Raw genomic sequence first — 13,095 nt, forward strand, 5'->3', positions numbered from 1 at the left:
CTATTATCCCTGGAAACCAGCCCCAGGGGAACTATTGTGGGTGTGTGTAGCATGGGAGGGTCAAGGGTGGGTGTTCAGCCCGGAAGCAGCCCAGCCATGCATGGGTCCAGGGAGACAGAACTTTCTGCAACTAAAACCTCAAGAGCCCTGAGAATCTTAGCAGTAAGAACCACCACCATCATTCTCATCGTCATCATGTATTGACTGAGCCCTTGCTAGGTGCCAGGCGCTGTGCTAAGCACTTAATAGCAGTTATCTCCATGGCACACTCACAACAATGATATGAGACAGGCTAGGAACTCCATCTGACAGATGGGGACACTGGGGGTTGGGGGTCACATAGCTAACAAGTAGCACAGACTCTTCTCTTACTACCTCCCAGTAGTCTAAAAGGCCACAGAGGTTAAAGTGGCAGGAATGACAAGGTCATTTTTATTCAGTGCATTTCCCTCTCCAAAGGACATGAGGAGGAGGAACAGCACCAACTCTCAAGTTCAAATTCCTGGGGTTAAGTACCAGTTTCACCATTTGTGGTTCGGGGATATAACGACCCAGAGGTGGTCAATATCCGTCTGTTTTATTCTCCCTTCTCTTGGGCAAGTGACTTGAACCTCTAAGAGCTTTTTCCTCACCTCTAACATGGGATCATCATCACGGTACCTCACGGGGCAGCTGTGAGAATTAAGTGAGATGACTTGATAATGATAAAGCAGTACCCAAATACTGATTGTTGTCATTTCCTGTTATCCCATTTGATTTTCATGCTGTCTCATTTGCAGAAGAGTGCTATCCCATCTGGTTTTCCAGAAGCACTGTGTGGAATAGCGGAACAGTAGTGTCCTCACTTCACAAACGCGATCACTGAGGCCCAGCACACGGAACCATCTCACAGCTGGCAGGCCACTGGCTCCTCATCCCCTGCCCTTTGCTTCAGTCACCACAAAACCACAACACACTCAGGCAACTGAGTCCGTGCAGAGGACCCCCACTCAGCACGCTAAAGCGCCCCGCAGTTATCCCATGCAAGGCTGCACACACTTCTGCTCCTCTCCCCACCGTAAGGGGGATACGCATTAAATAAAACAACAGCAAAAACTTCCAGATTTTATAGGAAAAACACGTCGATCCTTAAAGTCTGTCCCACTACTCAATTTAGGATCCTCTGCTTACTAATATAGTATAGGCTGTGTTTTCTAGCAATTATTATTTGAAAAGCTCTAGAAAAGGGCATTTCAATATAACAAGAACTAGAATATTCTTTTTATATATACCAAGACTTGGAATACTCTTTTTAATTGTTTTTGTTGCCTAATGAATGCTTACTGGATTTTCACACTCAGTAAGCTTATTTTTTTACTGGAGGTAAGGAGAAACCTCGTAGCTGTTGCTTCAATAAAAACAAGTGTTAGATTATTGTAATTACTCCTATCCTTTCAATCTTGTCCTTCATTATTAGCAATCAAATAAAGGTATTTCTTACAGTCATTAAAATCTTTGACATATGAATTGTGGAAAAAAGACATTAAACAAACCCAGCCTGAATACCGTGAACTTTGCTAACAATATTAAAATGTCTGTTGCACAGCCAATTCAAGTTGGTCCCAGAGACTCACATTTTCCACAATCTATCCGCTGGCATGGTAGATGTTTGTTGGCAAGAAGCCGATTAGAGCCTTCTTACTAAGTAGGACAAATGATGACAATGTTAGACACTGCAAGCTAACTATTATGGAAGAATTCCACGGCTTTTAAGGGCCTGTGGGCCAAGAATCAACGATACAACAGGAAAGGACCACCAGAAAACGCTGACACCGCCAATCTCTGCGGCCCACACCTCCTGGACACAAGGACACAGGCCTGAATCCCAAACACTCTGTGTCCACATGTAAGCCATTATAAGTAACTGTGCTTGAAATTTAATTCCACATCTGCTCTTCTGCAGCCTTTGGAAACCTTACGAATTTCTCTGACAACTGTTTGCAAAGGCCGTAATCACAGCATCTGTCACCGGATCCCCAGCTACAGGGCAAAACACCACATAATTCCAAGAGCCTCCTGGTCCAACCTTATTTGGTTTCTTGTCTCTCTTGCTTTCTTTAAAATTGTGCTGAGCCTTCAACTTGCAGAGAGAGCTGATTAGCATTGGAAGACGGCAGCCTAGCTCCTCTGTCTCATCCCCACCGCACAGGCCTGGGTGAAGCCTTATCATCTCCCTCCTGTTGTGGCCTCCCTGGCACCTTCAGAAAGAGGGCTAACGGCAAGTGAGGGTCCCTGTGCTGGTTCACGTTCCTCCCTGGTAGCTTCAGAATCCCAGAAGGAGGCATGAGAATGCATCCCGGCTCCAAGTAGACCAGAAAGGAGATGCAACAGTACTTCCCGAACTCTTTCACTTGGTCACTCAGAAGCTGTGTGGCTCTGGAGCTGGATCTGCCCTTTCTAATTATAGTTGGCAAGTGGCACAACACATGATCTTGAGCAACACAATTAGCCTCCCTATGTCTGTGCCATATTTTAAAAATTTAACAGCAACCATTTCTTGAAAGGATTCCTGAACTGTTCTATCTTTCATTCTATAAACATTCACAAGAATCAAGTGGAAAAAGTCTTGCACCGATTTGGCCACATACTGATTCAGTAACCCTGGACAAGTCACCTCCCCTCTGGGAAACTCAGTCTTCTAACACAATTTCTAGCCATCTCCTATTTCTTTCCCATGAGGAACAAATGTAACAAGGGACGTAGCAGTGATCCGCACAGGATGAAGCACTGTAAGAGTCTAGGTACCATTACTGCTGTCTTCCTTATGATCCGCTTTAAAAGCTCCATTCTGGTAGTGACGAGCTCTGGACCCAGACTGGCAGGGTTAACACAAGTTATTTGATGCTCTAGCCTCAGTTTTCTCATCTGTAAAGTGGGGATGAAATCACAGCATGTAACTCAGAGTTCTTGTGAGGATTAAATGAGTAAACATAAAGAAACCACTAGAACAGTGCCAGGAACAATAAATGGTGCCTAATATTAGTTATGCTCATTATCTTGTAATTAATCTTGCTTTCTTTCTTGATTCATCAGGCACCTTTCAAAATAAATTACCTTTTTCACGTCATTCAACTTTAGTGTGCTAAGGAAAGAGGAGGGACTAATGGTTATTGTTACAGATCCCATCTCATCTAATCCTGCCAACAAACATGCACTGCATATTTTATTACCCCTTTTTATGTGAAGTTCAGAAAGGTCAAGTGGCTATTAGGTGGCAGGCAGGATTCAAAGTCAGGCCTGAATGACCCAGACTATGCCTTCCATCACACCATTTCCATCTAGGTATGAAGTAGGAGAATAATAACAGTTTCCCTAAAAAATTAGAAAGTCACCTAACTTATGTAGGCAGTGTGGTTTAAAGTCTACTGTAAAAAACAGCTTTAAATTTGCACTTAAGCAGCCAAGACTCAGCTCGAGGGGCACCGACTCTTGACTGTGCCTGCCTCCCGTCCCGTCCTTAACCTGCACCCCTGTGAGCGGTAAACAGGTGAGCAGAGAATTCTGCGCACCCCAGCCGGTGTGGACTGTCGCCTAGCAGTGTACCTGCTGGTCCGTGCCTGTCTCCTCCTATAGACCGCGGGTTGGTTCACCTCATATGCCCAAGGCCCTGCCAGATTTTGAGCCCAGAGCAGGGCACAATACTGTTAGCCAAATGAATGTATGAATGCTGGCCATCCACGTAGTCCCTGCTGCACAGAGGAATGGTTTATTTGACAATTATGAGAATTAAACCTGGCCCCTGTAGGGTGTCACTGCAGATTATGATCTGTGTAGTATGCAAGACCACACCTTACAAAGAGCATTTCACAAGTCTATGTATCTAGAAAGACAGCTAACTAAAACATTTTTATATCATTATGAAACTTCTCGTGTCTGCTATGAAATGCTCTTGCATCATGACACTAATGCACACACTTGCACACTCATGGCTGGACTATAGCTAGGGTCTCAGTATAGGTCACTTTTCCGGGGAGGGGTGGGGGTGGGAGGCTAGTCCAGGAAGACCCAGTGAGTAATAACAAAAAATTGGGCAATAGTTTTAAAGGTATGTTGTAATGAAAGGTTCTCTTTGGATCACTGTATTTCCTTTTGATAAGTACCAGGTGAGAAAGCAGATACAAACTTAGATAAAGGCATTAACTGATTACATAAGTAAAACAAAATCCAAGCTCTTTAGAATGTACTAGAGCCTCAAAGTCAATTTACATTGCCTCTTGACTTTTTGTTTTTACTAACTATGGTGAATTCATTTTTTCCTTCTCACTTTATACATTTTTACAAGTAATGAATATCTCAAGTCAAGTTTCTATCAAAGAAAGTTTGGAGAATGTTATTCAATTTTTGTTTTTCCAGTTTTCAACTGGGTTTTCCTCCTGGAAAGGTTGAGAATTGCTGAGGCATACAATTGCCTCTTGAAATTTAAGTGAAAAATTGCTGGACGATTGTTTTAAAAATTTCTATGATGTTTACTCTTGGATTTAATAAAGATCAATATACTTTTGTTACAAGGAGTATTCTACATGGAATAAGTTTATACTTCATTAAACACTCATACAAAATCTAGAAATAGTTACATCCATGCTGGAACATTTAGTCTTACCAGAATTATGTAGAACGTAGGTCATAATACACCCAGAAGAATTTTATACAAATGCATAATGAAGGTTATGCCTTATGTAACCCAGGCTTATAGCCAAGGAGCTTTCCTATTCTCTTGAGCCTTGACTCTATTTTGGGATCTTTAATCCTTCATACCTGGGCTTTGTGACAATTCTGTTTACTAGTAAAAATTAACCAAGTATTTCTCATGCTAACCTAGTGACACATTTAATGCGCTAGTTTGTGGTGAAAGAAGGAAATCTCATTTACTGTTCTTCACAATATCACCTCATACATGGTGCCTGTCCATACTGAAAGATGCTCTATGGAAGTAGAACACCCATGACTTGGCATGTATGTGTCAGTTTACAGAAGAGGATTAAGATGAAGACACAACCCCTAAATGACCAGCTTGTCTGTTCCCATGACCAAGCAACAAATGAAATGCAAAGCACAGGGGAAGCAGTTGACCTACAGAGCCCCAGCATTTTTCCCTCTGCAGCTTCTGAAACAGTTTACAGTTTCTTTATCTTTATTAGGACATTTTCCTCATCAAATTAATGAGTCACTAAACAAAAGGCTTACTAAAATGTTTACATTTGGGAATAAACTATCTGTTAAGTCTCTAGCAGAAAAGACAAGTCATAATTTGCCATTGCTTTTCAATGAAATCATCTGGGAAAAGCAAGGCAGAACAGTTGGGATGGAAACACAGGATGATGATGTAAACTTCAAAGCAAACCCTGAGGCCAGCACAAGAAAAATGTCTGCAATCCTTTCTGCCCTGTAATCCTTAGCATCATCATCTCTACCCTTCTCCCTTTATGGAGCTCTTTCTTTGTGACAACTATCAAACAAGATATTCTTTTAGAATAATTCTCTCTGTTAAAACCAAGTATTGTGCAAGGTAAGTGAGGGGAGTAGAAGCCAGTGGAAACCTTGTGTTGTGAGGCCTTAACAGGAACGAAAAGGAAGCTTGTTAGTTGAGGCAACAAAAACAAAAACTAGGCACATGGAGAACGCAGATAGAAAAAAATAAAGAGTAACACATTCATCACATTTTCTTACGGTTCTATCTGAGCACACGCAACTGGCATGAATGTATGGCGGATGGGTCCAGGAGACTGCTTCCTAACTGAACCAAGACTGAGAGTCAGCACGGGAGGGCTGTGCTGCACACTACATATGGCAAGCTTCTGAAAGAAATGGTTCCCTTCAAATCACTTCCATTTGGTGGTCTTTTCACAGTCGTCAAGAACACATATTATTGAATTAGCAAATAGTACAATATTCTTTTTAACAAGCAACACAGACCCACAGTTACAGGTCAAAGGGAAGTTACAAGTGTGGCAGTAGAATTCTAGCCAGGGAACTCTGGAGGAGACCAGAGTACCCAGAGCTGGCAAGGCACTCCGTCCCCATAGCTCAGGAAGAACAGAGCACACCTTCCCCAAATGAGTAGGAGGATGAATGCCTCAGACTGCAGAAGAAGGCTCTACACATGCGCAGCAAATTCTGCTGAGGAAATTTCTATCTCGAAAAGACACTGGTGGTTCTACAAAGTAAGAGCTAACCTGGGCTTGTCTCCTCTGTGGTTTCTATTTCTCAGTGTAAAGTGCATAAATTCTCCTCCCTGGGGGGGAAGTGGAGTTCTTTTTCCCTTTCTCTCTACCAAAGTTTCACATTATGTATCAGGCTGGCCCTTTCTGAACATATTTCACTTTCTTCACTTCTAATTTCATCTGCATTAAGTTCTGCAGTCTGGTAGGTGTCAGAACTCCTCAACTTAGTGAGAAATCCAGGTACACATAAACACACACTCAGCTGAATTACTCCCGGAGATCCAGGTGATTGTTCTTTCTGAATTCAAAAAAGATTCCAAGCTGTACAAACAGAGGTTCCTTTACACAACTAGTCAGAACAGAATCTTCTCCCGGGTCCCTAATGTCCATGAGAACAAAAACCAACTAGCAGTCTACCCACGTACATAGCAGCATTATTCACAATAGCCAAAAGGTGGAAGCAACCCAAGACGCCATCAACAGATGAATGGATAAATGAAAGTATACCTAAAATGGAAATTGTTCAGCCTTAAAAAGGAAGGGCATTCTGACACATGCTACAATATGGGTGAACCTTGAAGACATTATGCTAAGTGAAATAAGGCGGTCACCAAAGGACAAATATTGTATGATTTCTCTTATATGAAGTTCCTAGAGTAGTCAACTCATACAGACAGAAAACAGAAGGGTGGTTGCCAGGGACTAGGGGCGAGGAGGAAATGGGGACTTACTGTTTAATGGGTACAGAATTTCAGTTCTGCAAGATGAGAGTTCTGGAGATGGATGGTGGTGATGGTTGCACAAAAATGTGAATGTATTTAATGCCACTAACTGTACACTTAAAAAGGTTAAGATGGTAAATTTTACATTATGTGTATTTTACCACAATTAAAACTAAAACAAAACCCAGTAGGCAGCTTCCACACCTGGTTTTGGCAACTTGTGCATAATCTCCATCACTGAAGGTCTCTGGTTGGGAGCAGTTATTCCACAGCAGTGCTGGGTCACTACCAGGTTCTGACACTCACACAGGGGTCAAGCGAGCTGGGCCATCGCTCCTCACAGGGAGTCCTTCCCCAGGGGGCAGGGCTTCCGCATCAGGAATGCTGACTCACTTTCCTCCTCGCAGGAATTAGAAGAAAAGCGTTTCACTGCCCTGAAGTGGGATGGCTAATAAGACCTCCAGATTCCCTGAATTAAGGAAGGGGAAGAGCTCAAGTCAAGAGCCCAAGGCCCTGAGATCCCTGGGGACGTCCTTCCACCTTGTGGTTTCCTGGTTTAGGAAGATGGGGTCTGGGACTTTAATGCCACCAGCTGCCTCCTCCAGGTACCTCTCCCTTCACACCCATGATCCCATAATATGATTTTCATGATAAAAAGCTTTTTTAAAAAAACTGTTCTACAAGCTCCTCACAGACCTGATCCTTGCCTCCCAAGGTCATAACTTATGATATACCATTGTGGCCACACCAGCTGAAACATGTGGACAACAGGCTGGGATACTAAATCGATGTTTGAATGGGCAATGATGTATTTATAGCACGTGTGGTACAGGCTGCGGACACACATATTTTTAGGGAGAACGGGCAAGTGGACCACAGACGGGATAAACCAAGTGTGTGTAGAAGAACCTGGGAGCTATGTCCACAGCCTAGAGGGTAGCAAACGGGCAAGGTGTCTGAGAAGGCCTCGCTCACAGACCGGCAAGTCATGACCTTCCCCCAGTCCTCCCTATCTGAAGCATTCCCACAGGCTGACTCAGGGCACCTTGCTTGATGAGGCAAGAAAGAGAGGGGGTGGGGAAGGTATCTCATTCCTATCAGTCTTCAAGATAATATACAAAAATAGCAAACACTTGCACACTGCTTATTATGAGCCATTCTTCTAACACTTTACAGATAGCAACTTATGTAAGCCTCCCAACCACAGGTACTGCCTTATCCACTGATGGAGAAAGCAAGCATAAAAAAGTTAAGGAACTTGCCCAAGGTTTCACAGCTAGTACATGTGGGAGCCAGGCAGTCACCTTGCTCTTAACAATTACGCTATCCTGCCTCTCTGAAAGAATGGCTATTTCTATATCACTAGACAAGTAGAGAGGCTGAAGGATGTTTGCACTATGTAGTGTGGTAGCTCTGCCCTCTTGTTTTTAGGGAGAGAAGGAGTGGAGCCTTGGGCAGAAACATCCTCCAAGTCAGGCCAACATGGGTAAAGATGTCAGCTCTTACAGCTCTTACTTACGAGCTGTGTCACCTTAGGCATGTTAAAAGACCTGAGTATTGGCTATACACTGCATTGTAATAAATGCTGGCTACTGTATCTGTGAAGATTAAACAAAGCTCCTGGCACATACTCAATAGACAGAAGCTATTATTCACCCAGCTGAAAGCTCTCAAAACCAGCATCTGACACACAGTCACCATCTAAGAAATTAATCAAAATTCTATAATAAGGTAATAATGGCTATAAGTCTAAACTGGCATGCAACAGTCGGTTCATAGCCACAGCCCTACAAACACTGAACAGTTCCCGTACCACACTGGGGAGGGATACAATCATTTTTCCTAAGTGTTCTCCTGGGATGGTTAAGAACCAAGACATAAGAAAGAGAAAAGACACAAATTTACAACTTAGCAGAATGTTTTACTTAAAAACATAGTGCAAACGTTAAAGATAATTTTTTTAAATGACATTTTACAATAGGCTTTGTTTGATTCTAGAAAGCCAAACATTCACAGAAAATAGACAGCCTCTAACGACCAAAGAAAGAATATAAAATGCATGTCACATCTAAAACTTCAGAGAGAAACCATCTGATGAGGTTAACTTGCGGAATGGGTTCGAGCACTGTGTTCTTTCCTCTCCCTCAGAAGTGAGCCTGGTGACAGGCACCTGGCAGGCCTATCCCCAGGGTGGAGAGCTATCGCTCACGGACCAGATAGCAAACATCGCACCCAGCAGGTTCAGAGCTCACATGCAGGAATGCAAACACAATCAGCAACACCATCTACACATGCACTGAGGGACATTTTCCACGACTGCTTCAAACCAGGATCTCTCTAACAAGAGAGACGAGCCATCTGCAGACACTCCACCTCCAGTCAGGACATGGGGATTCTCCTTCCTGGAGACAGACTATATTTTTACAACAGGATTTTCTATTTTCCTTACAGATTGCTTCAACTATAACAACACAAACCAAACATCTGAAATCATGAGTCACCTACTGGCTTGAATCCGAAACACCAGGTCAAATGCAGTTTAAGCCACATCAGTGCTTAAAGGCAACCCTAGTACAGCAAGTGGACAGATTTCTGCCATCCGAAATCTGCATGTCCTTTCTATCATGGTGGATGAAGTCTCAGTAAGGAGAGGCATAACGAGAGACATGACAAGCAGTCCTGGCTGTTAGGGATGGCATCAGGAGATCCCTGGCATTCCTTCTCTCCGAAGTTATCCCTCTTTAGAGGGAATTCCAGAAAGGAAAAGCCAGAAAAGAAATTCAAACTTACGGCATTTTTTCCATATAAGCACTCTGGCAAAGGGTAGTATGAGAGAAAAGGGGGTTTAAATGAACAATAATGGTATTAAGTAACATCACTCTGATTTGTGGATTTAAGTTAAATTTGTTCTTGATTATAGTAGATAAAAAGTTGAAACATTCTTTCATCAGTTTGGGAAAAACAAGTGGCACTCTCAATTCTCCAGTTCTTCTGGAGTGAAGAAAGAGATTACAAATTATAATAAATTACAAGCAACTTCATATGACATCCGAATTATACATTTCTTTTCCTCCTTCATAATATCATTATAATCTCTACAATTAAGGCAAATATTATTCGAAATTGAATTGAAGAGATGCACAGCTACAAGATTACTTCTCAAGAAAGATGGAATGAGAAAGCCTCTCACTCCAAAGGGCTGGACTTCCTGGATACACAGCCTGTTTAAGATCACCCGGCTCAGCATCATCTCATGGGAGATAAGAAGCTGCTTGGAGGAAGCCCTCTCAAAGAGATTTTAACTCTGCAGCATAAACGAATGAAGCCTGCAGGCACAAATGAATAACTGAACATCTGATTGAGGTAGCCCCGGGAATGAAAAATTCTAAGAGTACTTTTCAAGAGTCTCACAGCGCCCAGTTTTCCATTAACATAAGTTGGTCTTACCTCTTCTAAAATATGCGAGAGAAATAAATGAAATAGAGACCAAAAAAACAATAGAAAAAATTAATAAAACCAAGAGCTGGTTCTTTGAAAAGATCAACAAAATAGACAAACCTTTAGCTAGACTCACCAAGAAAAAAAGAGAGAAGGCACAAATAAGTAAAATCAGAAATGAAAGAGGAGAGGTTACAACAGACACCTCAGAAATACAAAAGATTATAAGAGAATACTATGAAAAACTATATGCCAACCAATTCGACAATCTGGAAGAAATGGATAAATTCTTAGAATCATACAACCTTCCAAAACTGGATCAAGAAGAAGTAGAGAATTTGAATAGACCAATCACCAGTAAGGAGATCGAAACAGTAATCAAAAACCTCCCAAAAATAAAAGTCCAGGACCAGACGGCTTCCCTGGTGAATTCTACCAAACATTCAAAGAAGACTTAATACCTATCCTTCTCAAACTCTTCCAAAAAATTGAGGAGGGGGGGAAGCTCCCTAACTCATTCTACGAAGCTGACATTACCCTGATACCAAAACCAGACAAGGACAACACAAAAAAAGAAAATTACAGGCCAATATCACTGATGAACATTGATGCGAAAATCTTCAACAAAATACTAGCAAATCGCATACAACAATACGTTAAAAAGATTATACACCGTGATCAAGTGGGATTTATTCCAGGGATGCAGGGATGGTTTAACATTCGCAAATCAATCAACGTAATACACCACATTAATAAAATGAAGAACAAAAATCACATGATCATCTCAATAGATGCAGAGAAAGCATTTGACAAGATCCAGCATCCATTTATGATAAAAACTCTGAATAAAATGGGTATAGAAGGAAAGTACCTCAACATAATAAAGACCATATATGAGAAACCCACAGCTAATATCATCCTCAATGGTGAAAAACTGAAAGCTATCCCTCTAAGAACAGGAACCAGACAAGGATGCCCACTGTCACCACTCCTATTTAACATAGTATTGGAAGTCCTAGCCAGAGCAATCAGGCAAGAGAAAGAAATAAAAGGGATCCAAATTGGAAAGGAAGAAGTGAAACTGTCACTATTTGCAGATGACATGATTTTATATATAGAAAACCCTAAAGAATCCACCAGAAAACTTTTAGAAGTAATAAACGAATATGGTAAAGTTGCAGGATACAAAATCAACATACAAAAATCAGTTGCATTTCTGTACACTAACAACGAAGTAGCAGAAAGAGAAATTAAGAATACCATCCCATTTACAATTGCAACAAAAAGAATAAAATACCTAGGAATAAACTTAACCAAAGAGGTGAAAGATCTCTACATCGAAAACTATAAAACATTTCTGAAAGAAATTGAAGACACAAAGAAATGGAAAGATATTCCGTGCTCTTGGATTGGAAGAATTAACATAGTTGAGATGTCCATACTTCCTAAAGCCATCTATAGATTCAATGCAATCCCTATCAAAGTTCCAACAGCATTTTTCACAGAAATAGAACAAAGAATCCTAAAATTTATATGGAACAACAAAAGACCCCAAATAGCTAAAGGAATCCTGAGAAAAAAGAACAAAGCTGGAGGTATCACACTCCCTGATTTCAAAATATACTACAAAGCTATAGTAACCAAAACAGCATGGTACTGGCACAAAAACAGACACACAGATCAATGGAATAGAATCGAAAGCCCAGAAATAAACCCACACATCTATGGACAGCTAATCTTTGACAAAGGAGCCAAGAACATACAATGGGGAAAAGAAAGTCTCTTCAACAAATGGTGTTGGGAAAACTGGATAGCCACATGCAAAAAAATGAAAGTAGACCCTTACCTTACACCATACACAAAAATTAACTCCAAATGGATTAAAGACTTGAATGTAAGACCTGAAACTGTGAAAGTTCTAGAAGAAAACATAGGCAGTACGCTCTTCGACATCGGTCTTAGCAACATCTTTTCAAACACCACATCTGACCGGGCAAGAGAAACAATAGAAAAAATAAACAAATGGGACTACATCAAACTAAAAAGCTTCTGCACAGCAAAGGAAACCATCAACAAAACGAAAAGACAACCTAACAATTGGGAGAAGATATTTGCAAACCATACATCTGATAAGGGCTTAATCTCCAAAATATATAAAGAATTCATGCATCTCAACAACAAAAAAACTACCAACCCAATTAAAAAATGGGCAAAAGACCTGAACAGACATTTCTCCAAAGAAGATATACAGATGGCCAACAGACACATGAAAAGATGTTCAAAATCACTAACTATCAGGGAAATGCAAATCAAAACTACAATGAGATATCACCTCACGCCCGTCAGAATGGCTATAATTAACAAGACAGGAAACAACATGTGTTGGAGAGGTTGTGGAGAGAAGGGAACTCTCATACACTGCTGGTGGGAGTGCAAACTGGAGCAACCACTATGGAAAACAGTATGGAGATTCCTCAAAAAATCAACGATAGAACTACCATATGATCCAGCTATTCCACTGTTGGGTATTTAGCCAAAGAACTTGAAAACACCAATTTGCAAAGGTACATGCACCCCTGTGTTCATTGCAGCCTTATTCACGATAGCCAAGACTTGGAAGCAACCTAAGTGCCCATCAAGGGACGAATGGATAAAGAAGCTGTGGTATACATACACAATGGAATACTACTCAGCCATAAGAAACGACGAAATCCAGCCATTTGTGACAACATGGA

The 13,095-nt window shown here is 41.3% G+C and overlaps 1 protein-coding gene across 5 annotated transcripts in view; it reads right to left on the reverse strand.

The window, feature by feature from the left end:
- The window catches only part of LHFPL2 (LHFPL tetraspan subfamily member 2), a 165,404-nt gene that overhangs the window by 97,386 nt on the left and 54,923 nt on the right, over nt 1–13,095 (reverse strand). The gene's annotated exons all lie outside the window — the stretch shown is intronic.

This window comes from Diceros bicornis, chromosome 1, assembly GCF_020826845.1.
Source record: "Diceros bicornis minor isolate mBicDic1 chromosome 1, mDicBic1.mat.cur, whole genome shotgun sequence".
NCBI classification, from domain to species: domain Eukaryota; kingdom Metazoa; phylum Chordata; class Mammalia; order Perissodactyla; family Rhinocerotidae; genus Diceros; species Diceros bicornis.